Genomic DNA, 25,461 nt, shown 5'->3' on the forward strand with positions numbered 1-25,461 from the left:
CAAAGAGCATGCAAGTTGGGCATTAGAAGACTGGAAGAAGGTGTACTGGTCGGATGAGTGACGTTATTTACTTCACCCCGTGGATGGTCGTGTACGGATTTGGCGTCAACAACATGAGGCTCTTGATCCATCATATCAAAAGTGCAGGCCGGTGGAGGCGGTTGTATGGTGTGGGACATATTTCACTGGCAGGAACTTGACCCCTGGTGCATGTGGAACAACGTATCAGTGGTCTCCGCTATCGTCAACTGCTTGCTGACTGTGTACACCCCGCTACGTTACACTTTTTCCCGAATGGCGATGGCGTCTTCCAAGATGAGAATGCACCGAGCCACCGGGCACTTGTTGTGCAGGAATGGTTTGAGGAACACAGTTCTGACTTCCAGCATATCGACTGGCCTCCGAACTCCCCCGATATCAATCCTATAGAGCACTTGTGGGACACAATGGAAAGGCATATCAGGCGTCTGGATACACAAATCACCTCTATACCTGCATTGCTGAATGCATTACACACAGCTTCACCCCTGGTGCATGTGGAACAACGTATCAGTGGTCTCCGCTATCGTCAACTGCTTGCTGACTGTGTACACCCCGCTACGTTACACTTTTTCCCGAATGGCGATGGCGTCTTCCAAGATGACAATGCACCGAGCCACCGGGCACTTGTTGTGCAGGAATGGTTTGAGGAACACAGTTCTGACTTCCAGCATATCGACTGGCCTCCGAACTCCCCCGATATCAATCCTATAGAGCACTTGTGGGACACAATGGAAAGGCATATCAGGCGTCTGGATACACAAATCACCTCTATACCCGCATTGCTGAATGCATTACACACAGCTTCGTTGGCCATACCTCCCGAACGAACGCTTCCGACATCTTGTTGAATCAATGCCACGTCGGATAGCTGCTGTACTGAGGGCAAAAGGAGGACCTACGAAGTATTAGGTAAGTGGTCATAATTCAGTGATCACTCAGTGTGTGTGTGTATATATATATATATAAATAAATTTTCTGTTTATACTCCGGGCCGACCAAACGGTCAGAGGAGTTCACAAGATAGACTGATTACAAGAAACAGCACCGTATTCAGTAGTCACGTGTATTTATGCACCCGCGCGCCTGACTACTAGGCCGCCGTAGCCTAGTAACCTATATATATATATATATATATATGAATGATGGATCAGCGTTTGTTTTGACAATCGCAATTTCATTGTTCACAGTTATTATATTAGAATAACATTAACCACGATCTGAAAGAACACATAATACTGGTCACCGATGACATCACTGACGCAACTCATGGATCAGTTTCAATTACGCTCCCATTGTCCTCACTAATATGCAAATATATGTAATTATATTTACATATAATTACATATTATATGTAATTAAATTATATTATATTACATGTAATATAATTAAATACTTACATATAATTACAATTATATGTAAATATTTTCACATTCCTGGATAGCGAGATGCGTCCCCACAGAACCATCACAGGTAAGCAATGCTGCTAGCTCAAATCTAGTCAGCGCCACAAAATATGCATGTCCATTGTTAACAGAGCACATTTGAGTTGTATTGACATTTGGTCTGCCAGTGGGGACGATCGACGAGTGAGTGTAGACCTCAGTGTGTTTGCCAGCAATTTGCGCGAACTGAAAAACCCAACAAAACTCACGACGTTATTGTTGTTGTATACATAGGAACTTAGACCATGTTGCGCCATATATTTTGTCTGCAAATTGCGTTTCGTCCAGCAAATTGTTTGCTGGACGAAAAACCCAAATTTCCGGGATAATAAAATTATGCAACCCTCACCTGAGCCCCACTAACCCAGCCATGTTGTAAAAAAATCCAATAAAAATTCCTCCCGTTATTTACGGGATACGAACTCAGGTGTTTTATAGCCGGTGTGGGGAAGTACGGTAATTATACCAAGTATGCTACTGCCGGAATATAACACACGAGAAAATAAAAATAATAATAGTTAAAAAAATACTCCGTCTACCTGCGACTAGCTAATTACAGCCCCGACTGAAGAAACCTTTAAAAATTAAACCAGTATCCGATGGAACTTGAATCCAGACTTTGAATTACATCAAACGTGCGACAGGTGGCAAACTCGCAATACTGTCAAGGAGGGAAACAACTGATTACAGTGAAACTTTTAAAACTTAAAATAAGAGTACTCAATTTATTCACAAAGTATTTTAAAAAATATTGGAAATCGCGAAACGCTATGAGTAACAGTGAAGTAATCATAATACTAATAGAATTTAGTATTATTCGATTCTCTCTTAAATTAAAATTTGGAACTAAAAGTAATATCTCTAACAGCCGCGACACGAGTTAGAAAATACATTTTCGGACTAAAAGTTTCCAGTACTGAACTCTACTGAAAGGCCCAATTACTGAAATACATAAATTTAATTCCTGTCGCATTGCGTCTATTATCAAAACACTAGAAAAATATTAAAATACTAATGAATTACAATGACTGAATATTACAGTAAAATCTCAGCAATTCAAAGTAATTGAGACAAGTACAGTAGTCCGAATTAGTGAAAAGTCAAAATTAAAGAACAGAATTATATGTAAATATTTTCAAATCGTACTTGAAAGAGAAGAGGGGGGAAACAGCAATATGTTAACTTCGATAGTATTAGGACAAAAACATGATGAAAACATTTATATTAAAAACAAAACTGAACCTAAAGTGTTCAATCAAACAGAACATGATATACAATAACTAATATTCTATTAATCAGATGTAGGCGGTCCCACCCCAATCGTACTGTCTTTTTTTAAAAAATGAGAAACTTTTTGCCGAGTAAAGGTTGGTTGATTTTATTTTTTAATGGAGCATTGTCAACTTAGGCCATAATGCTCCAAGTCAAACTGAGTAAAGATCCTCTTGTATTGCTGTTTCATAACTTCATTCTTCAATTCACTTAAAAGCATTTTCAAATTTGTTATCAGAATTAGCAAATTTAACAAGTGTATCAAGGCAACTTTCTGGTTTCGTATAATTGAACTTTTTCTTTACTTTCTTTTTTTCATTTCCCGGTAAAATCTGTAGGTGAACTACAGATTTTACCCCTTCAACTCCTGTTGATATTTCTTTCTTTACCATATGATAAAGAGCATCTTTCACCACTTTATTTTTATACTCAATATTTTTAATTCCATCTAAATGAACAAGAAAATAGTCATCATTTAATATCTTTTTTCTTTTTTTTTTTTTTCCAATACAACTTTTTGCTGTATCTCTATGTTATAATTTTTAATATTAGACACTGTCTTTTTCTCATCGTCTCAACTGTCAAAAAAAAAAAAAAAAAAAAAAGACAGAAATATTAACATTCTTTGCTGTTCCGTTCAATATAAACGTTTAGTTCAGTATGAGGATAGCTGGATTGCGTACCGCAGTCAGAATATTTAAATGTTCTGAGTGCGTCCCAGTTCATTCAGAATTACCCCGAGGCACACCGCTGAGACAAACTGGCCTAAATCCCAAAATAATTTTTTTTTAACATTTGATTTTATTAAAAACCATATAAAAATGATTAATTTTTGTTGTTTATGGACCAATAAAATCAAATTTTGTAATTGTCCCTGTTTGTAATTTTCCTACATTTACTTCAATAAATTGAACTTTCTTAGTTGTGGTTGACTTCTAAAATCTATATGCTAAAACAACAATATTCTAGAAGTCCAGATCCCAGAATAAAATGGCACGCATTATTTGAAAAAAATAACTATTTAAAATAAGTAAAATATATTACTTCTTGGCAAAATCCGTTATCCGCATCATAGTTAACACAATCAGCGATATCACAGAATTAAATAATGTGTACAAATATATTAAAACAGATCATTTTTCTATTTGGGATTCGCGTATCATAACAAAGACAAGCGTTTTAATTATGAAATAAAAACGGTAAAAGCTTTCTCTGCATCCTTATATACAACACGCTTTACCTGCACGGCGAGGTGGCTCAGTATTGTACTACTCCAATGAACTAACCTTCTTTTTTTTTTTTGGAGGGGGAGGTAAATATTGTGCATCATTCACAAAAAGATGTTGGTTTGTCTTGCTCTAATCGAAGTAGCACTTCCTGTCTCGACAGAAAAGTGTTTTCTGACGCAGTACAATATCAATTCAACTAGTTTTAAAAGTGGAGAACCTCTGTTTTCAAAAAAATAATACATCTATATCATAGGGAAATTGCGTGCGGGTTAGTTCAGCTACAACTGTGAGCGGACGAACAGGCTATGATATTAGATTTCCATCTGAACAAAATGGGCGCACTCGGAAAATCCCGTTGAATGTGACTCTCTGATCAGTAAGTTGCATAAAAACTATGCAAATAGAAAATAAAATGCGCCCCCCCCAGAATCTGGGGGGCGCATTTTATTTTCTATCATCGCTTGATAAAATTTCTGCAAAATGATTTAAAGAAGTTCGAAATTGTATTATTAAATTCTCGTTCAGTAAAAATCTCCATAAATAAAATACATACAGAAAAACAAGGCAGTAGAAATTAGAGGATTCGAATTAACGAAGTTTTACTGTACCGTGTGTGTGTGTGTGTGTGTGTGTTATCATATTTTCAGACAAATATGGCGAGGATGGGTGAAGGGGTTAATAATATTTATTTATTTATTTATTTATTTATTCATTCAAGGAAAGGTTATATCCACCCCTAGACAGCAAACATTTGTATATGTAAGTCAATGTTACAGTTGACACGCATGTGTATTGAATCTGATTTGAAAATTCTTAATGTCCGAATTGAATAAAGGAAGGGAAAAATGAAGGCGAATTAACGTAAATGTTTATCTACCACCTCCTGTATATAATCCTCAGTAGATAACACTGGTTAAGAGTAAAAATAAAATTATTGGTATAAGATATTACAGAAGTATAATACTTCAAATTCGAGATTCCTGTTTGCGCTATTCAGTTAGCAGCTAATTGTAATCTTTTACGATTTTATTCCAATTCTAGCCAATATTATGATTTCCCAAACAGAAATCATAATGTACTTTGTAGCAAATTAATTTAATTAGGAGAAGTTGGCTCACTTGTCATCTCTGTTCATCAAATACTCTGCTTCTAATGTTATTATTGCTAATCTGTATAGTTTTCGTAGGAAAATAACTGATTAAAATAAATGAAATTAATATAAAAATAACAATACCTTACATATCCTAAACGTTCCATTATATTTGCTAGTTGATATAAGAAATACAAATTATTCGGATAAGTTCGATCAGAATTCCTCCTCCAACTAACTTCTTAAGAATTAAATAGATTAAAAGCGAATAAAAATGTTTTTAACTAAAGGTTAACAACAGCTGGGCTTGCCGATGAAATCAATTCTTTATAGTTACATCTTTGGCAGTATGGTTAAAAACATTAATGAACATAAGCACTTTACACTGATAAATTTTATTTAGACTTTAATTTATAATCCCATGTGTTTATTATACTATTTCCATTCTTATAAGTTGTCCAAATCCATGATAAAAATGAGCTTTTCCTATAATGAAATGCAACTACCCACTGTGATTAGGATAAAAAAATTATTCGACTGGGCAAGTGTTTGTGGAACACACTACTAGCGTTAGTCGAAGCGGGAGTGTATTTTAAATATAACTTTCAAAAAGAGTAAATAAGAAATAAAAATATTATTTCATTTATTTTTGACCAGACAGTAAATAAATACATTTTAAAAGATGTTCAATGACAATGTTTAGCTGGCCCAGCAAATGCACTTCTCAAGAACAAAGACAACGATCTAATGCAAGAAATAATTTTACCTTACACTTCTAAGGAATATAATTTTGTCTAATATTATAAATGCCTTACTTTCTGAAGTATGCCTCTACTAAAGAAATGCTTAGTAATAATCATGACTCCTTTTTATGGCTTTCAGATTCTCTCAAACAGCTTTACATTTTTAAGGATCAGCTTAACATTTTTAAAAATGTGTTATCTAGTTATCCAAAGTTTGGAGACAGAGCAAACATAACTAACCGCCAATTAATTTTTATGATTAATTCTATTCCTAAAATTCTTTAAACAAAGATTGTATTGTAATATCTAAATTTGTTGAACTCAACATCACAGAGGACCTACAGCTCTCTAATCTACTGTACTTTCAATGACTTAAACATTGTGAAAGCCTTGGATGACTGATGTATACTGTTTTTATAACAAAATCTTTCGATTCTATACATCACAATCCTCTGCTTACAAAATCTCACGTTACAGAGAATTTGTTGAGATGATTTGACAGCTTCCTGTCTGTCAGATCGTATTCCTTTTGAATACGTTTGTGATGTCATATAATTATGGGGCGTCACTGGACGCGGGAGAATGAATTGCAGAAGAGACTACGTATCACCAATACAGTACATATAAGGGCAGTCTAAGATTGAAGTATGTAACTACAGTCAACTTCGGTGGTAGGGAAAATCACAGAGGCAATGAGTAAGAATGCAATGCAGGGGAATATAGAGAAAACACACCACGATTTTAGAAAGGGAAATTTCTGTTTAACTAACATGGTTAGCTATTTTTACAACAGACTCAGATGCAGGATTTTTTTTTACATTGACATTTCTCATCTCGATTTCAAAAAAAGCAAACGACTTAGTCTCACAAGAAGTTTTAAATAAGCTGGAACAATATTGGGATAACGGACAAGATCCTTAGATGGATCACAGGATGGCTGCAGAATAGGAGACAGACTGGGCTAGGACAGGAGCGGCCATTCCAAGATAATATGTAGCGGGCGTCGTGGGTCACCTATTGGCGGATTCAGAAGTTACCGGAATAAATATTCTCCCCTACTGATCTGCGTTTGACATTTTTGCAAACTACGTAAAGGAATTGTATGCTAAGCGCTTGTAACAAAAAAAAAAGTGTGTGCGCGTGTGTTTATAAAAAAATTTTATATAGGTTAAAGAATAAATGTTATCAGATGACTAAAGCCGCTGCTTACCCGCACTGAAACCGATGTTATAATTTCTGACAAAAGTGATATTTAAAATGTGTTTCACTTCATTCCCGATTTTTCAAATAGGTAACATAATTTTATAAGTGAGTTCCCCCTCCCCCACATTGGGAGATATGCCACTAACAAGAACTATGTGTGTTGGGTTCGTTAGCCACCCTCCCTAGTGTTGGAAGTGAATTCTCTCAGGGATCGGCACTTAGTCTACTGTTTCTTATTTTTCTTAGATGATATTGACTAAGAGATATAGGCTGTGATGTCAAACTCGCAGAATCTCCCCTTTTGACTATAATGCACATTTACAACCTGTTCGAAATAACGAACATTTAAGTAAATCTGATGTATGACAAATGTAGTAGGATTGTCTTGAATGAAGGAAATATCCAGGGACAACACTTCTATTGAGTTTACCTAAGCACTAATAACTGCATTCGCACCGAATGGATTAGGTTAATTAACATATTAAACACTACACTAAGTCCAGCGGATGTTGGCATTTTAGTCTTCTGGGAACTTCACTGTTGTCCAGCAGGTTCATCGCCAGGTAATTTGGACGTACTTCTAGTCATTGCTGGTATTTCTTACTGTAATTGCGTATTTCCTCTTTTACCGTTGGCATGTTCAGGTCTCTACAAATCATTTTATTGGTGACATAACAGGGCGAGTTGGTAATGGTTCTCAGCATCTTTGATTGAAAGCGTTGTAGTATTTCTATATTTGAGGTGCTGGCAGTACCCCAAAGCTGGTACCGGAATGGACGTTGGCAGTATGTTTTGGTGTGTCCATATTGTTGACATCTTTTATACTGCACTAGTTCCCTTTTTTATGTGGTGGTTCGAATTTTACTTTGGCATTAAGGATGTATTCAATATTGTATATAGCTTTGTTTGCTTTTGGCATTAGATCGATGTAAAACAGACAGGCAATATGGATACTCTGTGTTTTATATTACAAATCCTCGAAACCTGATGGTTGTGTTTTTCTATATCAGCTTTGATATAAACTAATTCTGTTGAGTAGCGTACATCTCCCAGCACAACCCTAGCATCTATTTTCTTTCGGTGAATGCGTATAAAAGCTGTAATCGGTATTTTCTAATGCTTTGGCTATTAGCGTATATGCTTTACTAGTTTTTGGCATAATTCTGATCTTTTTTTCAGTTTTCTATTTTGTCACATATTCTTCAGGAACAACTGAGTTTAGTTTTGCTAGTAATGGTTTTATGTCCTCAATATGGTTGGCTGGTACGACAGGAGTTTTCCTTGTTTGTATTTCATCATCTTCTTCTTCATTGATTTATTCCTTGTCTCGAGCTAGTACACAAAATTTGTTGCTCGTTACTATTGAGTATTGTTTTGCTATTGTTTTTGCTTTGACATTTCTTGTATCAAACCCGGGGCTATTTCTCTTTGTTTCTCTTGATGAAGGTATCTTCCACTCACTGCTGTTGTCTGGATCTAATCATACCGCTGCTAATCATTGATATTGTAGTCATAGTTAGCATTAGAATTAGTAAAGGCATGTGATACAAGAAAGCAAGCTTAAACAGGCATCAGCCAAAAAAAAAAAAAAAAACAACTTCAACTTCAACTTATCTATACGCTCCAAAAGTTTGTCCACTTCTTCCTTGAATTTATTTAAGCTTTCAACTTCCACAATGAAAGACGGAAGTTTGTAAATATATTAATTACTAATTACCTGATAAAGGCAGATGAAATAAGAACATCTTCTTGTACCTAGTATCATTAGGATCATGTAGGTACCACTCACATAGAATTTGTTAAGACTATAATTCACATTAAACAGTTTGTTGTTGTTGTTGTTTGTATTTTAGGAGCATTAGCAACTAAAGCCATATTGCTCCGGGATATGCGGTGGTCATTCCCTGACCTTTCCGCATCCTCCGTATTTGGTGGTCACGGGCTCGAACCCCGGTCTAATCAAGAAGCGTGTGCTACGCATTGCTGCTCCTTCCCACCTGGCTACGGAGGCGCCCATTAGACAGTAAACACGGAGCACAGTAAAAATGCGACCGCACCGATCGACTCACCACGAATGAATCGCAGATGATGTTAAGATCAAGAGAGTGTTTCATGACCAAAAGCAGTCAGCACTCCTTCAGGACATTTGAATAGGCTCCAAGGATGACAGCTACGTTTTAATGATGCTGCAAAACGCAAGGCAATTACCAAAACATAATCCCAAAATAACTTATGCAGTTGGGGGTGGGGCTGAATTAATAACGGTTTCTTTATCAATGTGGCGATAGGGCGGTCCTCACAATACCACTATATAAAAAAATTTTCTAGGTAGCAGTTGCACACTATGTCAACGACGTACATTATTTGACGAGATTAGCAAAAAGGTATCTATATGAACAATATAAACTAGATTTTTGTTAAGTTTTATTTAACCAGGGAGTTGTTAACGGAATAAGTTACTTCCATGGGGTTAAACTGCCTGCTTGGAGGAAATTCAAATGTTAGTTGGAACAGTGAGCAGTGAAACACACAGGTAGAGTTTCATTCTTTTATTATTATTGTTATTAGAAAACAAACACGGTATTATTATTATTTCTCCTCCCTGACTGAGGGTTTCACCCTGTGATGGGTACTGCTACCAAGTACACAGGGTGGTTGTTGTTGTTACGTCTCGCGTTACTGTTGGTCGGGAAACTGACTATCCTACAGGTGTTCAGGATTGCGACTGTCTTGAGTCCTTATAGGTGTTCTGTGGTAGACCTATTGCTACTAGACTGTTATGTTGGGTCTTTGGCACTACACCGGTAGTTGACATGCTGATAGGGGGTGGTCGTTACTTGTTGCATATGCCACATCTCTTTGATCTCCTGTCTTAGGTTCGAGTATTTCCTGATCTTTTCCTCATGGATTTTCTAGAAATTGCCAGTATCGGGCACCGCTTTGTCAATCAGATAGGCAGCCTTTTCCTTATCGTCGACAAGAGTTATGTCAGGTATGTTGTTCAGGATTGTTTTGTCCGTTATTATGGAGTGGTACCAGTACGGCTTGTGGATTGGAGTCTCTAGTACGGCCTGGGGTTCGTACTTGTAATACTGTACACTTTTTTTGATAAACTAGTATTTCCTCGCTAGCTTCAGATGTATTATCCTGAATACCTGGTCATGTCTACCAGTGTACTCCGTCTGCCCGATCACCTTGCACACTGCAGTGAGGTGTTGGAAAGTTTCTGAGGCCGGGTGGCATCGTCGACATGTGTCATCTGGCACTCCGGGCTCCTTGTGATGTATTTACTATAGTTCCTAATGTTGATTATCTGGTCTTGGATGGTGAGCATGAATCCTTCAGTCTCGGGGAAGAGCATCCCGCTCGTGAGCCATGCATTGGAAGCTATTTTATCTATGTGATCTTGACGGAGGTCATTGCAGTGTCTGCGTTGGAATGTCTTCTTTGCCCAACTTTCTAACTTCATTTGTTCCGTCTGGGCGAGAAGGGAACTCCTTGCTTAGGTTGAGTGGGGCGATATGCCGCTTGTCCATCTTATGGCCTAGTAGAATGCTGCTGTGTTTTTCTGGAAATAATCCTTCAGGTTAGCTACTGCTGTCTTCTGTTGCTCGATAAGGTCTATCAGGTCCCTACCTCCTTTCCGAGCTATTGTCAGTCTCTAGACAGCTGACTTTGGTTGGTGTTGGCAGCTCTTGGTCATCATTGTCCTTGTCTTTCTCATGATATCCTCCAGCTCGGTGTTAGTCCAATCCATTATCCCAAAGGAGTATGTTAGCACTGGGGGGGGGGGGCTGCATAGATGTTATGGCTTTAACTTTGTTCCCTCAGTTCAGCTTTGCATTGAGCAGGCTTCTGAGTCTCTGATGGTGTTTTTCGGTCAGGTGGTAGATGGCTTTCATCAACCGGTGAAATACCACCACTTTGCTTATTGGAGGCTTGAAGTGGTGAAAACCATGTTTAGTCTCTAGAGCAAAGTTTCCGGCATCCCCCTCCCCCCATACTTCTCCTTCAACCTAACCCAAGCACGGTACTAAGTACTATAGGTTCTAATACCTCTCGTGTTTGGGGCTCACATAAAAAAAAAAAAAAAAAAAGACAGGCCTTGATCTCCTTGTGCTCTAGCTGCTGAGCCTGCATGATCTTCAGGTAATTGTAGATCCCCCCCCCCCCCGTTATGGCTTCGATCTCTTTACTAGTCTGCAGCTGGTAGTTTCGGCCAACTAATTTCCCCTGATGCAATCCGTGGGTCTTGCAAAGCAATTGTCTAGAACGAATTACATCCTAATCATTGCTGAAGTCTTATGGTGATTCGGAGTAGTTGCTTCTCGGTTGTCGGGTAAAGCTTAAATGTCATCTATGTACATCAGATGGGAGAAGGTGTACAGGTTTTTACCTCCTTTTTTGAGGTTATATCCATACTTGCTGTTGTCGAGCATGGATATAACCATGCTATTATTATTATTATTCGCTAATACTCATCAACATTGAGTATTGGCATTATTATTATAACGCCATAGCTTCAGCGAGTATAATATCAAACTCGCTGAAGCTATGCTACAAAAAAATTCAGGTAGCAGATAATAATGCATGATGTTCCCAAGCAAAACTTAGAGAGAGCGAGATTCTAATAATTCGGCATAGCAGAAATTGCACGTATTAGTGCAATTTCTGCGTATGCTGGATATGTTTTAAAATCACACTTTGTGAACAGTTTCTTATCTTACTAAGTCATGACTGGAAAGTTCTGCCTTGAAGAAAATGCTGTACTTAGTGGCCATTAGTGACACATTCATTTGAATTATTTCACTTCCACAGTGGCAAACAAATTGGCTAGAAAGGCTAAGTTTAAATTAGTAGTGCGAAAGGTGGTATGTTGAAAAGACTTTCATAAGACAGGGAATACCAGAATGACGCGAGGAACGACGGAAGTTGAGCTTCACGCACGCATTAATTAATTTTATACGAATTAACTAAGTTAATTAATTGAAGTTCCAGCAGGGCTGAGCATTAATGGGGTATCTCTTTCCAAATGGATCTTTTCAAGATGGCAGTTTTAAAAGTTTTAAATACTGGCTTAAGTAAGCACACAATTTATAAAGGTCATGTCACTGCAACATCTAAATTTATTCGTTACTGTTACAAATTTACTGTTGTGTTCAAAACGAAAGGAATCGTTTGCCTCATGAAAGAAGCAAATTTCTATACGCTGAATTCAGTTCTGATAACGAGTAAAAATATACCTACAGTGATCTGACTGGATCTTATAGTGTATTCACTTTACATCTTTTTTTATTATTAATCAATAGGTGAATATTACAATGTAATCATTGTAATATTCACCTAAAAATTAAATTATCTGCGTTTCTGTCATACTCAAGGAATCCAAAAACAATCACTAACCATTGAAAATGACACGGCACTATAATCAGTTCAGTTCTGGAAATATTCATGATAAATATGTGAAGTGCATATATATATATATATTCAGCAGGTTTCAAGATGCAAGTCAAACTCACTCTCGCATTATTATTTTTAAAATAAATAAATGTTCTGTTTACACTTATAAACTTGAGAAGTTTACAAGATAGAGAGGATGCACGAGCATCAATGTATTGTATAGTCTTTCTGTCTTTAATTCTGAATTTTAGTGGTCATCAACAGCATAAACAGAATTTATTTTATTTTATTTTAAAATAATAATGTGAGCGTGAGCTGATGATGTTGTGCTCCTTGAAAACTGGTTTTGAGAACAAAGATGATCTATTACTATTGCTATAGATTTGATGTGTTATTGAGTTGTTCTTATTTCTTAGCAGCAGAGAGGTAAGAATAAGAATAGCAATGAGTAAAAAAGCTTTTGAGAAGGGAATAAAAATATTATGTGGGAGATTAGGAATTGGTTTAAGGAAAAGACTGTTAAATCTGGTATGGAGTGTGGTACTTTATGGGACAAAGACATGGACACCGAGAATGGAAGATATTAAATAATTGGAAAGTTTTGGGATGTGGGTATGAAGGAGGATGAGGAGGAAGAAGATGAGTCTATAAGGTGAGAAATGATGAGATCAGATATTTAATTGAAAGAATCAGAAGGAGGAAGAGAAACTAGATTGGGCATATGTTGAGAAAAGAAGGATGTGATGGAGGGAAAATTTGAGGGAAAGGGCCAAGAAAGAATTAAAAGTGTGTGTGTGTGTGTGTGTGTGTGTGTGTGTGTGTGTGTGTGTGTGTGTGTGTGTGTGTGTGTGTGTGTGTGTGTGTGTGTGTGTGTGTGTGTGTGTGTGTGTGTGTGTGTGTGTGTTTAGGTAGGTCACGTTACAAAAGAACAGGTTGAAAAACACTGGTCTACGGTATCCTTCGCATGTCCAATGCTTCTTATGAATCGGACTGATTGGTATAGTTTTATTTACTTATCATTTGTTCAACTTCGAGAACTGTGTTTCTTCGTGTTGTTCAATATAATTCTTGATCCTTGCAAATTTGCACCATAACAGTTTTTATTTCTTTAATAGAAAGAGAGAATACACAACAACAAAAAAAGGTTAGAAATGTGAGTCGCCTTTTCTTTGTAAATACAGTAACATTTTATTATCACGTTGAGGAAACAGTAAATCGTTGTCCGAGTTATGTCTGAAACAAAGTCCTCAATATTTGTTGCAGTTCTTGTAAAAATTCATGCTGGAACCGGATTTTCGTTCACTAATTTCCGTAAAGATGCAGGCCTAGGTAAACTAGGCATGTGCCTACGGCCCGTTGTTTGTTTGTTGTTTTGGTTTTTAGGAGCATTAGCAACTAAGACCATATTGCTCCGGGATATGCGGTGGTCATTCTCTGACCTTTCCGCATCCTCCGTATTTGGTGGTGACGGGCTCGAACCCCGGTCTAATCAAGAAGCGTGTGCTACGCACTGCTGCTCCTTCCCACCTGGCTACGGAGGCGCCTCCTACGGCCCGTAAATGGCAATGTATATAGCCAAAATCACTGATATCCAGTAGCGTAACGACGAGCATGAGCAATCGTTCCTTATAAAATTTGAAAATAAAATATACATGTACTTTCAAATTGCAATGTTGTAGTTTCTGGTCAAAAAGATGCGTGCCACCGACATGTTCAGATTAGCATATATTTCCTTTGAGATATATGCAAATTTATTTACTTCACATTTTTATATTGACTGTAATCCTAAATTTGGATTATAGTGTTATTTATTTATTTATTATTCATGTTTTGTTTTGTTTAATAAAATAGTGTAGGACCCTCGGAAAATATTTTGCCTAGGGGCCCAAATATTCCAAAGATAGGCACTGGAAAGAAGTGAATTGTGTCAATTCCTGATAATACATTTAGTGTTTTTCTGATAGTGGAGCGGTCGAGTGGGGCATAACTACACACTAAAACGAACTCTCCCTAGATTCCAATTTTTAACCGTGCTACATATTCTGCTGTTTTGGTTGCATATATCCAATGAGATGAAATCTCTTCTATGAAAAGGATGCATCCAAGATATCTACACCTACTGACAATAAATCTTTTTCCCTTTTTGACTGTTTTCGCCTTATGCCTTACGTTCGCACATAATTTGAATGAGACGAGTATGAAACTTAAACTTTGTAGCATTTTGTATGCATCCATACGACAATTCACACTGCTATGAACACTTTCACAGTGATTTCTTTGGAGACTGTAACAAATTTAATAGGCATTATCAAGTGTTTAATTGTTAACACTGAAGGCAAGACAACTCAATGACACTACTTGCTTTGAGGAAGAGATCAATGAGACCACATACGCTCATTTATTCCGATTCGGAACAGAACAACTGTAATGATAGACTTTCTGGCAATCTAAATATGAACACGACAAACTTGGTTACGGATACGAATCCAAAAGATCACATTATGACACAGAAAAAAAATTTCAGTTTGGAAGTGGAAGCTAGATTGCTGTTTGTTATTTGGATTTTAGGAGCATTAGCAACTAAGGCCATATTGATCAGGGGATATGCGGTGGTCATTCCCTGACCTTTCCGCATCCTTCGTATTTGGTGGTCAAGGGCTCGAACCCGGGTCTAATCAAGCTAGGTTGCTTATCCTGTAAAACGGTAGTACAACATGCTCCAAAAATCATTACTTAAAAAATCGATTGCGAAATGATCGATTTCGACAGTAATGTTTTGAAATACAAATTTCCAAGTAGAATAATGGATCATGCAACATACTAACTACATACTATGGTTGAGTCTGACAAAAACCTGGAAAACGATTTAAAAAAAAAAAAAAAAAAAAAATTTACGTACCGTCCAAAGAAATAAATTTTGGACGAAGGCTGTGCACCTGACATTACTAAACTGCTCCGATGCACCTAAAAACGACTGCAAATCTGAATTAATAGAGAATAAATCTACCACTAAACTCGCAAACATTCTCAAAAGAAGAAAAGCGCAAAGCCTGATCTATCAAAATTTGGTTCTAAATGTAAGCAAACTGCATATTCTGCTATAAGAACATTCCCGCCTTTCTTTTTGCCAATATTGAACAAGCAACAAGACAAATGTTGATGCAGACGTAGTATAATGATTCATTTTATTAGTCGGTTTTTTAATGATTACACACATTTTCGACTCTTTTTTGAGCAGTTAAAAAGATCCCTGATTTTTTAACAAAGTGAATAAAAGTTACTGATGTGTTCTTTCTGTTTTATTTTATACTGACGTTCGCAGCAATTTTTTCCTCTGTCTATATTAATTCTGAAACGATAATGAGTTTTATAAAATCAGATAATACAATATATATAAATATATTATGATAAGAGTAAAGCAGTTCAGCCCAAAAGGTTCTACACGCAACACACAGTATAGTTAAAATTCGGAATATCACTTTATCAAAATAATTCAACATTCCTGTAGTACAACTTCTATTATAAACAAAATTGTTGCGCACTGATTGATAGCTGACAAACAGTGAAGTGGATGCAAGCAGGAAGTCCATAAATGATGAATGGCTGTTTACAAGTAATTACAGATCCGGAAAAAATTCGCGACCACTTAACGTCAGAAAGGAAAAGTGTGTGAAACCAAATGAACGTTGAAATTTAAATGAATCTTTTTCCGAATGCAACCCTTTGCTCAATACTGAGAGATACCAAGCGCAACATTTCACACTGCAAGACTGATTTGACAAATCGAAGCGAGTTATCCAAGCAGAAATTACTACATTCAGGTGTGATTTCAGATACAGGAGTCAATTCCCAAAAAATACAGGGAACGATGACAACTACATGATGGACGACCGATTTTCGAAGATGAAGTGCACGGAGAATTTCTGAGAACAATTAAAAGGTAAAATTGCTGTCGCTACACCAATAATATAAATTTTCGTCATCCCTCTTCTCTGCCGCTTAAGAAAGTATGCGTCGACTAAATCATTTTAACTAAGCAAAATACACAGCTCAGCACTACTGAAAATCAAGCCCTGAAGGGAACGGTATAAACAGGAGACGAAGCAACCGTTTGGGTGTTTCCCCTAGGGAGTACACGGTGTAATAAATCTGCAGCCACTAATGACAGTTTGGAATGTGCCTATTTATTTTCGCAGACACTGTTCTATACAAAATGTCCGAGAAGACAAGTGAAAAAAAAAAAAAAAAAAAAGTAGAATAAATCATATGCGAGACACCAATATAAGGAGGGATTTAAAAAGGCAGTGTCGGACTTCATTAACAGGATATACTTCAATATTTCTTCATTAATCTTGCAAAATTGTCCGTTCAGACATTCGGATATAAAAGTTCAAACCGGTGTGAAAAGATATAGTTTAAATTCAAAAATAAATGAGCCATTAATGGAGAGAATTAGCTAGTTTATGATTATGTTAACTCAGTGTGCTGCCATTTGATATTAGTGGAAATAAGTTTAGAAATTGTCCACAAACCAGTTAGTGGAAGGGAAAAAAAAGAAAAAAAAAAAAAACGTTAATCAACTAAAGCGTAAAGAATTCCGTACATAACTTATGAACAACTTATTTCCATTTTACAAAGCATCACATCCCTAAGACATATATAAAACTCCGTATCTATATAAGCAAGTTTTGCTCAGTAGCGATACTTAAAACGAATCAATTCAGAACAAATATTACGGTAATATTTTAAATTACTACAACTATGTCATATTAATGTCACAGAACGTGATTCGAACCAAACTGCCTTAGATAATATATCATCCTATACGAAGTCGGTAGCTTAAATAAATTGATGGAAGAACTAGATAAACTATTGGAGGGAACGAATAGGTGTGTGTGTGTGTGTGTGTGTGTGTGTGTGTGTGTGTGTGTGTGTGTGTGTGTGTGTGTGTGTGTGTGTGTGTGTGTGTGTGTGTGTGTGTGTTGATGCTGCATAAGCTTGCTTTTTTGCATCCTTTGCCCTACTAAGCTAATGATGATGAAGGTCGGAATATCTGACAACAAATGCCACTGAGATTTGGGAAAATGGAAGGACACATTAACGCTTCCATTATACTGAAATGAAAAGATCGTGATATTTCATATTTATTTAGCATTAATAAATTACGCATTTACTGATTAATTCTCTTATTTTTAACCACGAACAATCATGATATTCTCAACTGCTAATATCATCTGATAAGAACTTCCACTGAATCTGATAATAAATATAAAGAGATACTGGGGAAAACGTAAAATATTTTATCTTCAACACAAATATCAATCTCATTACTACTACAGTGAACCGATCATATATTAAAAACGCTGTAATATCCTATAAAGCGTTACCATCTTTTTAAAACTAGGGAGGAAATGAGAAATGAGAGAAATCTGTTGAAAACATTACAATGCAATAAGCAAAGCACATTTTAAAATGTACTTGGTTTATACATGCTTTATTACTCTCTCAAATGAATAAAATAATGATTAAAAAAAAAAAGTTCGTGAAAATATGTAAAAATTTAGAACAGTACCATCCCTAGAGATCAGTTTTCCAACAAAGAGAGCAAACTGTCCATCACCAAATTCGGTATTCTCCAAGAGTTGGTAGTAATACTTATTTTAGTCATACTGCTGATTGAGAAGCCATGTTTAAATAGGTCAACGAAGAACAGGGACAGCTTGTGTGTGTGTGTGTGTGTCTCTCTCTCTTCATACTTTATTGCTGACTATGTATCAAAATTATAAGAATAGTACTGAAACAAAAAAAAAAAAAAAGGTTAAATAAATAAGATTATATCTTCTAAACTAACCTGAGACTGCTTATTTGCATTTCTATCCAGCAGAAGGCCATTAACACCAGTGGCTCAGACCAAGCTCACACACACATATCTAAAAGAACACTGAAGTTGAAGAAATTCGTGCACCTATCCGCAGTACCCATGTAAGTTTTGGCTTTCGTCACTTTACGCCTATTTGGCTTATTCCGCTAACGAAAATTTCGTCGCAGTCAATAACACTGGCACTGTCGAAAAGATAAAAATTTTGTCAATTCTCGATATATCACACCACACTAAGTTTAACATGAACAACAACACAAGCATACAAAAAATCTGCATCTTGCATTTCTCGTGAGTGTACACATATACGCAGAACAGAACATTGCAACGAGGCGGACGTGAGGCTTAGCAATAAGCCTAACCACCAAAAGCATTCAACTTGTTACAATTGCCGCGCTTCCTCTCTTGAGGTAACAAGTCTCACGCAATCACATACAAAGGAAGTAAACCATGCACTATGACTGGCGGTCATGCATTTAATACAAGCGTCAAGTAAGCTGCAAATTCCAAAGCTAGATGTTGGGTGGTAGAGCTGTTTCGTGATGCGTGCCGTTGGTGTCACGGAGGCAAAAATCTGCAACATGCAGGCAGAGAACAGGTGCCTGAATGAGGGGCTCGAGAAGTCCTATTCCGAAACAGGTTTTACAAGGACTTCATAAGCACTGTCTGTAGTTTCATATCTCAATGATTCATTAATATGTCATACGCGTTATCTAACTGTATGCACACAGTTTAATCAACGCGATCTCGTGTCATTATAGAGGGCTGCTTTAACACATTATGGAGTGAAATTGTCACTGACATAATGATGAAACTTAACTGTTATTCGAAACTTAAACGTATGAGTGGGGTATATTTTAACAGATTTTAAAATTCGTTTATAGTTATTGTACCCAACATCGGGTTTTTTAGTAATTGTATTTCTGTAAAAAGAGATATGATTAACAGCAATGACAGAAATAACAACAAAGTTATCATGTGCTATATAATGATTACTCGGACTACTTGCATTCCCGAAATCCAAACATGTTCATAGCCACGTGGCTTAAAAAATTTCTTAACAGGTCCTAGTGGAATTTGTGCACTTACTCTTATTTTACAGATTAATCAAATTCATGAAAGGCATTGAGTGGAAATACTAACAAGAAAGAAAGTTTAAAAAAAAAACAGTTTACTATCTGTAATATTTAATTAGTTCACTGGTATTGAAAAGGGCAAATTGATAAAATTAGACTAAAAAAGTCCAACTAACTAAATAAATTTAGCTAAGTTTTGAATTTCTATGTTGAAATCTGTCTTCGGGCCTGGATTTTGGGTTCTATAAAAATTATGTACAAAGAACACAGGTTGACACATCACTTTATTGCTAAATTAAAGCGATTTTATTTTATCGAATATTAAAGAATTAGAATTAAAAATTTCGAAGTGTTATTACTTCACTAACAATATCTATCCTACTAGATAGGATGTACAGATACCCATGTAATATAATATATGACACTTGTGAGGAGTTTTTTTTGTTTGTTTGTTTACCCGAACTTTAAAACAGATATATAAAAAAGTCTTAATCATGAAACTGGAAAGGCTCCTGTTGATTGAACTGTACTCTTTGGTTTCTGTTGATGGAAGTGTTAATCAAATGCTTATAGGGACTTTCATCAACAAAACCAAAGGAGTAGTTCAATCAACAGTTCTATAATCTGCTCAAGGATAAAATCAAAAACTAATATCAACATGATCCACAGAAGAAGGGCATACCACTGAACTTCCCACAGAATTAAGTCACCAACCCACAAGATATCACAAGTTCCCACAATCTCAGCAATACAACCAGAAAGTTCCTTCAATCCAATTTAACTAGCTCTCAGCGTATCATTCATTTTTTGCTGTTATTTTACATGTTGTAAGCAACCACTTCAACCATTTCCAATTCTTGATTATTTCAGTTTTAGAATTATAGGTTTACTTTTTCCCCACTCAATGAATTCAGTTTACGTTATTACTCTGGATTTCCCTAGTTCGGTATTATCGAGATTGTGTTTATTTTTAATCGTAACCAATTTTCTCAGTCAATTCAGTCCTCCCAATGTGTCCCATGGAATTCTAAACTAAAGATTATCATATCACTGGTTTACTACTATATTATTTTCTGTATTCTAGTGGTTCGAGAGTATTCCAATGAATTATATTTCTAATAAGTGCACACATTTTATTTGATATGTTTATTAGTTAATTGTCGCGAAGATACTTGTAATTTCGTGGCTTGTAATCCATATTACAGATAATTTAATAACATCTAGTATTATGTTTCCATAAAATTCACCTAAACAAGTTTTGTGATTAAATTTCAGGATTCTTAATTAAACCTTTTGATTTTCTTTTGTTTAAAGTTCAGGTAAAACAATTACATACAAGATATGGATAGCGAAGTAATCATCATCATCATCTTCAGCCATTTTCAATCCACTGCAGGATGAAGCCCTCTCCAGCCGCTTTCCAGTTTCTTCTGTTTTGTGCAATGACCATCCATTTACTACACACACCTCATGAATTTCATCTATCCATCTCCGCCTCTGTCTTCCAGGTTTTCTTCTAGCTCCTCTTGGGTACCATTCTGTTATTTTCTTAGTCCATCTGTCATCATGTCTTCGAGCTATGTGTCCTGCCCAAGACCATTTTAGTTCTTTAGTTTTGATAAGAATGTCCTTTACTTGAGTTTTCTGCCTAATCCATGTGTTTCTCTTCTTATCTAACAGTCTGATTCCCAATATAATTCGTTCCATTCTTCGCTGTGTAGTTCTCAACTTCTCTTCCATTCTTTTCGTGAGTGCCCACGTTTCATTTCCATAAGTCATGGTGCGAAGTATACATTGGTTCATTATTTTACGTTTCAGACAAATTGGGATATTGCTCCTCAGTATGTAACTATATTTCCTGAATGCTATCCATCCAAAATTTATTCTTCTCTTGACTTCTAGCCATTTATCATTATTACAGCTAATGACTTGTCCCAGATAAGTATATGACTCCACCTTTTCAATTACTGCTCCTTCAATCATTATATCCCTTTCTGTGGCATACTTGTTCATCATTACTTTTGTTTTAGCAATATTCATCTTTAGTCCAAAATCCTTACTAACTCTGCATAACTGATTAAGATTTTCCTCTAATTCTTTGGGATCGTGGCTTATGACCACAATGTCATCTGCAAATCGTAAATGGTTTAGGTACTCTCCATTCACATTAGAGTGGTTGCAGAAAGTAGTCAATCTTCTGAAAGCTTCCTCAAGAGCAGCAGTAAACAACTTCGGAGATAGTGTGCCTCCTTGTCGAACTCCTTTCTCAATTTTAAATTTGCTACTGTCTTTGTCTAGTCTAATAAAGGAGGTAGCATTCTCATATATTTTCTGCAAAATCATAATATATGGAGTATCTATGCCTTGTCTTTCCAGTGCCCGAAACATTGCCTTATGTTGTATGGAGTCAAATGCATTTTCATAATCCGCAAATACCAGGCATAATGGTGTTTTATATTCATTTGCTTTCTTCATTAGCTGTGATATTACATGAAGGTGATCCATAGTTGAGAATCCTGTCCTAAAGCCAGCTTGCTCTTTCGGTTGATTCTCATCAAGTACTCTTTCTAATCTGTTAGTATGATTAGAAACTTGTGAACAACTTGTAGATGTGGGATAACATGCTAATTGGTCTATAATTTCCAATTTTTGATTTATCTCCTTTCTTATTCAGCAAAACTATGATTGCATTATTCCACTCCTTAGGCGTCACACTTTTTTCTAATGCACTTTGTGAAGAGCCTTGCCAGTTATTGTGTTATGTCTCTTCCTCCCAATTTTAACAACTCTACAGTAAATTCATCTTCCTCCGGGGATTTCTCATTCTTCATTTTCTTCAATGCATGTTCTACCTCATCAGGAAGAATATCGGGTATGTCGTATGTGTTACTAATCTGCGATCCATCTTCCCCACTGCTGGCATCATTCCCTCGCTCCTTGTATAATTCTCTATAGTAGTCTTCTGCTATTTGAATTATGCCTTCTCTGCTATTTATGAGTACACCATCGGTATTCTTCAGTTTCATTTGTCTTTCTGTACTACTGCTCATGGCTGCTGATTTAAGTCCTTTGTTTTCCCTTAATGCTTGTTCTACTTTTCTTGTGTTAAATCTTCTTATGTCCTCTCTGAGTCTCTTTCTAATGGCTTTGCATAACTCAGTATACTGAATTTTCTCCTTGACAGTGTTTATCCTGCTCTTCATTTGTCGCCTTCGGTTCATTATAACAAGTGTTTCTTGACTAATTTTTTCTTCTTTGGATTTCTTTTTCCCTATAGGTTTCTTGGGCTTTATCACTTTCAGAACGTTGTAATATTCCTCGTCCATATCTTGGTCCTGAACAGTCTGCAGAAGCTCAAACTTGTTCTTAAGTTACAGTACATACTGCTTTCTTTTTCTCCTCTTCTGTTATCTCAAAGACCTTTTGTATTATTTGCTCGAGTCAGTTTTTTCCTTTCCTTTCCTACATCTATATCAAGTATACATCTTACCATTCTGTGATCACTTCCAACATTTACCTTATTCAGGACGGTAACATCATTCACAACATATCTTCTGTTAGTGAGGATGAAGTCGATTTCATTAGTTGTTAATCCATTTGGACTCTTCCATGTTCACTCTCTGTTCACCCTTTTCTTGAAAAAAGTGTTAATTAGTGACAATCCTTGAGATTCTGCAAATTCCACAAGTCTTTCATTTCTTTCACCAATTACAAAATTTCCTATAGTTCCCCTTTCTGTGCTGTTTTGTCTTTTTCCAACCATAACATTGAAGTCCCCCATAATAATAGTGTAGTGGGTTTTCTGCTCATCTAGAAGACTCTCAATTTCGGTGTACATTTCTTCAACCTCTTCATCATCATGGCTCGATGTTGGTGCATAAATCATTATAACCTTTAGCTTGTACCTCTTAGAAATCTTGAGTTTTAGTCTTGTCACCCTTGGTGATGTACTTTTGAATTCCAAAATGTTGTTTTTAAAATCTTTATGGACCAGAAACCCAACTCCACCTTCACTCCTTTCACTGTTTCCATTGGTGTACAGCAGATTTTCACTTGATAAACTTATAAGTGATTCCTTTCTTCTTCTTCTTGTTTCAGCCAAACCGATGATATTCCAATTCACATTTTCTAATTCCTTTTCCAGCTCTATTATCCTGTCTTCACCGATGAGTGATCTTACGTTGTAACAGGCCAAGTTCAGTTTCCGTGCATGGCAGCCTGGTCGTACCCAGAGATTCTTAGCACTCTCTGCTTCCACAAGAGGGGGAGTGAAAGCCGCTGGGGAGTGAAGGCCATTTGTTTCGTCGTGCTGTCATATTCTGGAGGGTTTGGTCTTTTCCTCTTCACGCTGACCAGGCGTCTTGAAGAGAACCACTCTACACGTTCGTTGCCACCTAAGTGACGTAACACATTGAGCAGGTGTGCATGAGTGGATTTTGGGGAGGCAGGCCAACCGGACTTCTCCTAAATCTTCTGTAATAGAAAGATATTGGATCCATCAGTGTTTTAGACTGAGTGTCTGATAACACACAGAATACCTGTTCCCCTCTAAGCCCCAGTGAAGTAATAACAATTCAGAACTTTTTAATTTTAAATTCAAATTCTTTAAAATTCAATTAAAATCACTTTAATTTGACTATAAATTGAATTTATGTGATGTAGTGTCAACCAGTGGTATTCTTGTTCTTGGTACATAATTTTATAGAACCCAAAACCCAAGTACGAAGACAAATTTAAGCCTAGAAATTTGAAACGTAGAAAATTTAATTTAATTATTACTATTTCGGTCTAATTGCATCAATTTGTACTTTTTATATCAATAAACTAATTAAATATTTCACACGATTAAGTATCTTTTATTAAACTTTCTTGTTTTCTGTTTCTCCAAGAATAAAAAAAAATATATATATATATATATATATTCTTCGAAAATATTAAAGCAAGTTTGTAATTCAAATAGAAAGAAGTGAATACCCTACTTTGATTTCCTTGGTGTTCCGGAAATCGTAAACTTTTGCAAATTAAACATTCAATCTTAACCCAGTTCTTGTAATAATAAATTCAAACACATTCAGTCTTAACCTAGTTCTTGTGATATAAATTCACATTCCCTCTATATAGGAGATATACTCAGTGATCCACCCCCCATCGTAATGGACTATGCCATATAGCTAGCAGTATAAAAAGCCGAACAACTTCGTAGAACAGTGGTAATTTGCATACGGTCGTGCAAGCCAAAGTGATAAAGTAGCAGCTACGGGACGTAGCAAAGATATCACGGAGTTTAAAAAGTGCATATTGTGGGAACTCGTGCGTCTGGTGCTTCCGTATTGGAAACGGCACATTTTGTCAGTTTCTCACAGCCCGTTCTTAAGTTCCAGTCGAATTTAATGTAAAAAAATCCGACCAGTGTGCTGGTCTGATGAGTTCAAATACCTGGTGTAAAGGATTACGCAAGGTTTGTGGTGAACGAAAGGTGCAGCACGCTGCACGGGCTCAACAGCGGGTCACTGTGCGACAGTTGACATCACAATACAATATAGAGAATGCAAAGGGACAAGGGATTCTTGTATTGATTGCGGCCTCCAGGGTTACCCCTATATATAACGCTGTAGCATCTGTAGGTTATTTATAGCCGGCAAGTGTGTGTAAGTGTAAGTATATATGTGTGTTGTGATCGTTGTTGTTTGCCGGCCCTGGAGTCTTAGAGAATGCAAAAACAATATTCTAGATAACGATACGCCGCACACTCAGACGTATGGAGTTTAACAGCAGACAGCCCAAGAGACACCCTTTTCTCATCGCTGATCATCATCGACGGCGAGTGCTGTGGTGTCAACAACACGCTGGTTGGACACCGGAGGACTCGAAGCGAGTGTGCTGGTCGGATGAGTTCAAATACCTGGTGCAACATGCCGATGGACGCCTTCATGTGTCGCAAGCGGCACAAGTCCATGGACTCATCGTGCATGGTGCCCACTATCCGGGCAGGTGGTGGCGGTTGCTTAATATGGGGCATGTTCTGCTGGCAAGAATTATGATTCCTGGTACGTATGGATCAACGTTTCTGGTGAGGTCTACCGGCA

The 25,461-nt window shown here is 36.6% G+C and overlaps 1 protein-coding gene across 1 annotated transcript in view; it reads right to left on the bottom strand.

The window, feature by feature from the left end:
• Positions 1-25,461, bottom strand: part of LOC150085504 (uncharacterized) — a 934,283-nt gene that overhangs the window by 723,539 nt on the left and 185,283 nt on the right. The window contains exon 3 of the mRNA XM_090374582.1: positions 18,273-18,484. The gene's annotated coding sequence lies outside the window, so the exon portion shown is untranslated. The remainder of the gene's footprint in view (positions 1-18,272; positions 18,485-25,461) is intronic.

The sequence above is a fragment of the Mastigoproctus giganteus genome, chromosome 5 (assembly GCF_048544385.1).
Source record: "Mastigoproctus giganteus isolate SK-2022 chromosome 5, ASM4854438v1, whole genome shotgun sequence".
NCBI classification, from domain to species: Eukaryota; Metazoa; Arthropoda; class Arachnida; order Uropygi; family Thelyphonidae; genus Mastigoproctus; species Mastigoproctus giganteus.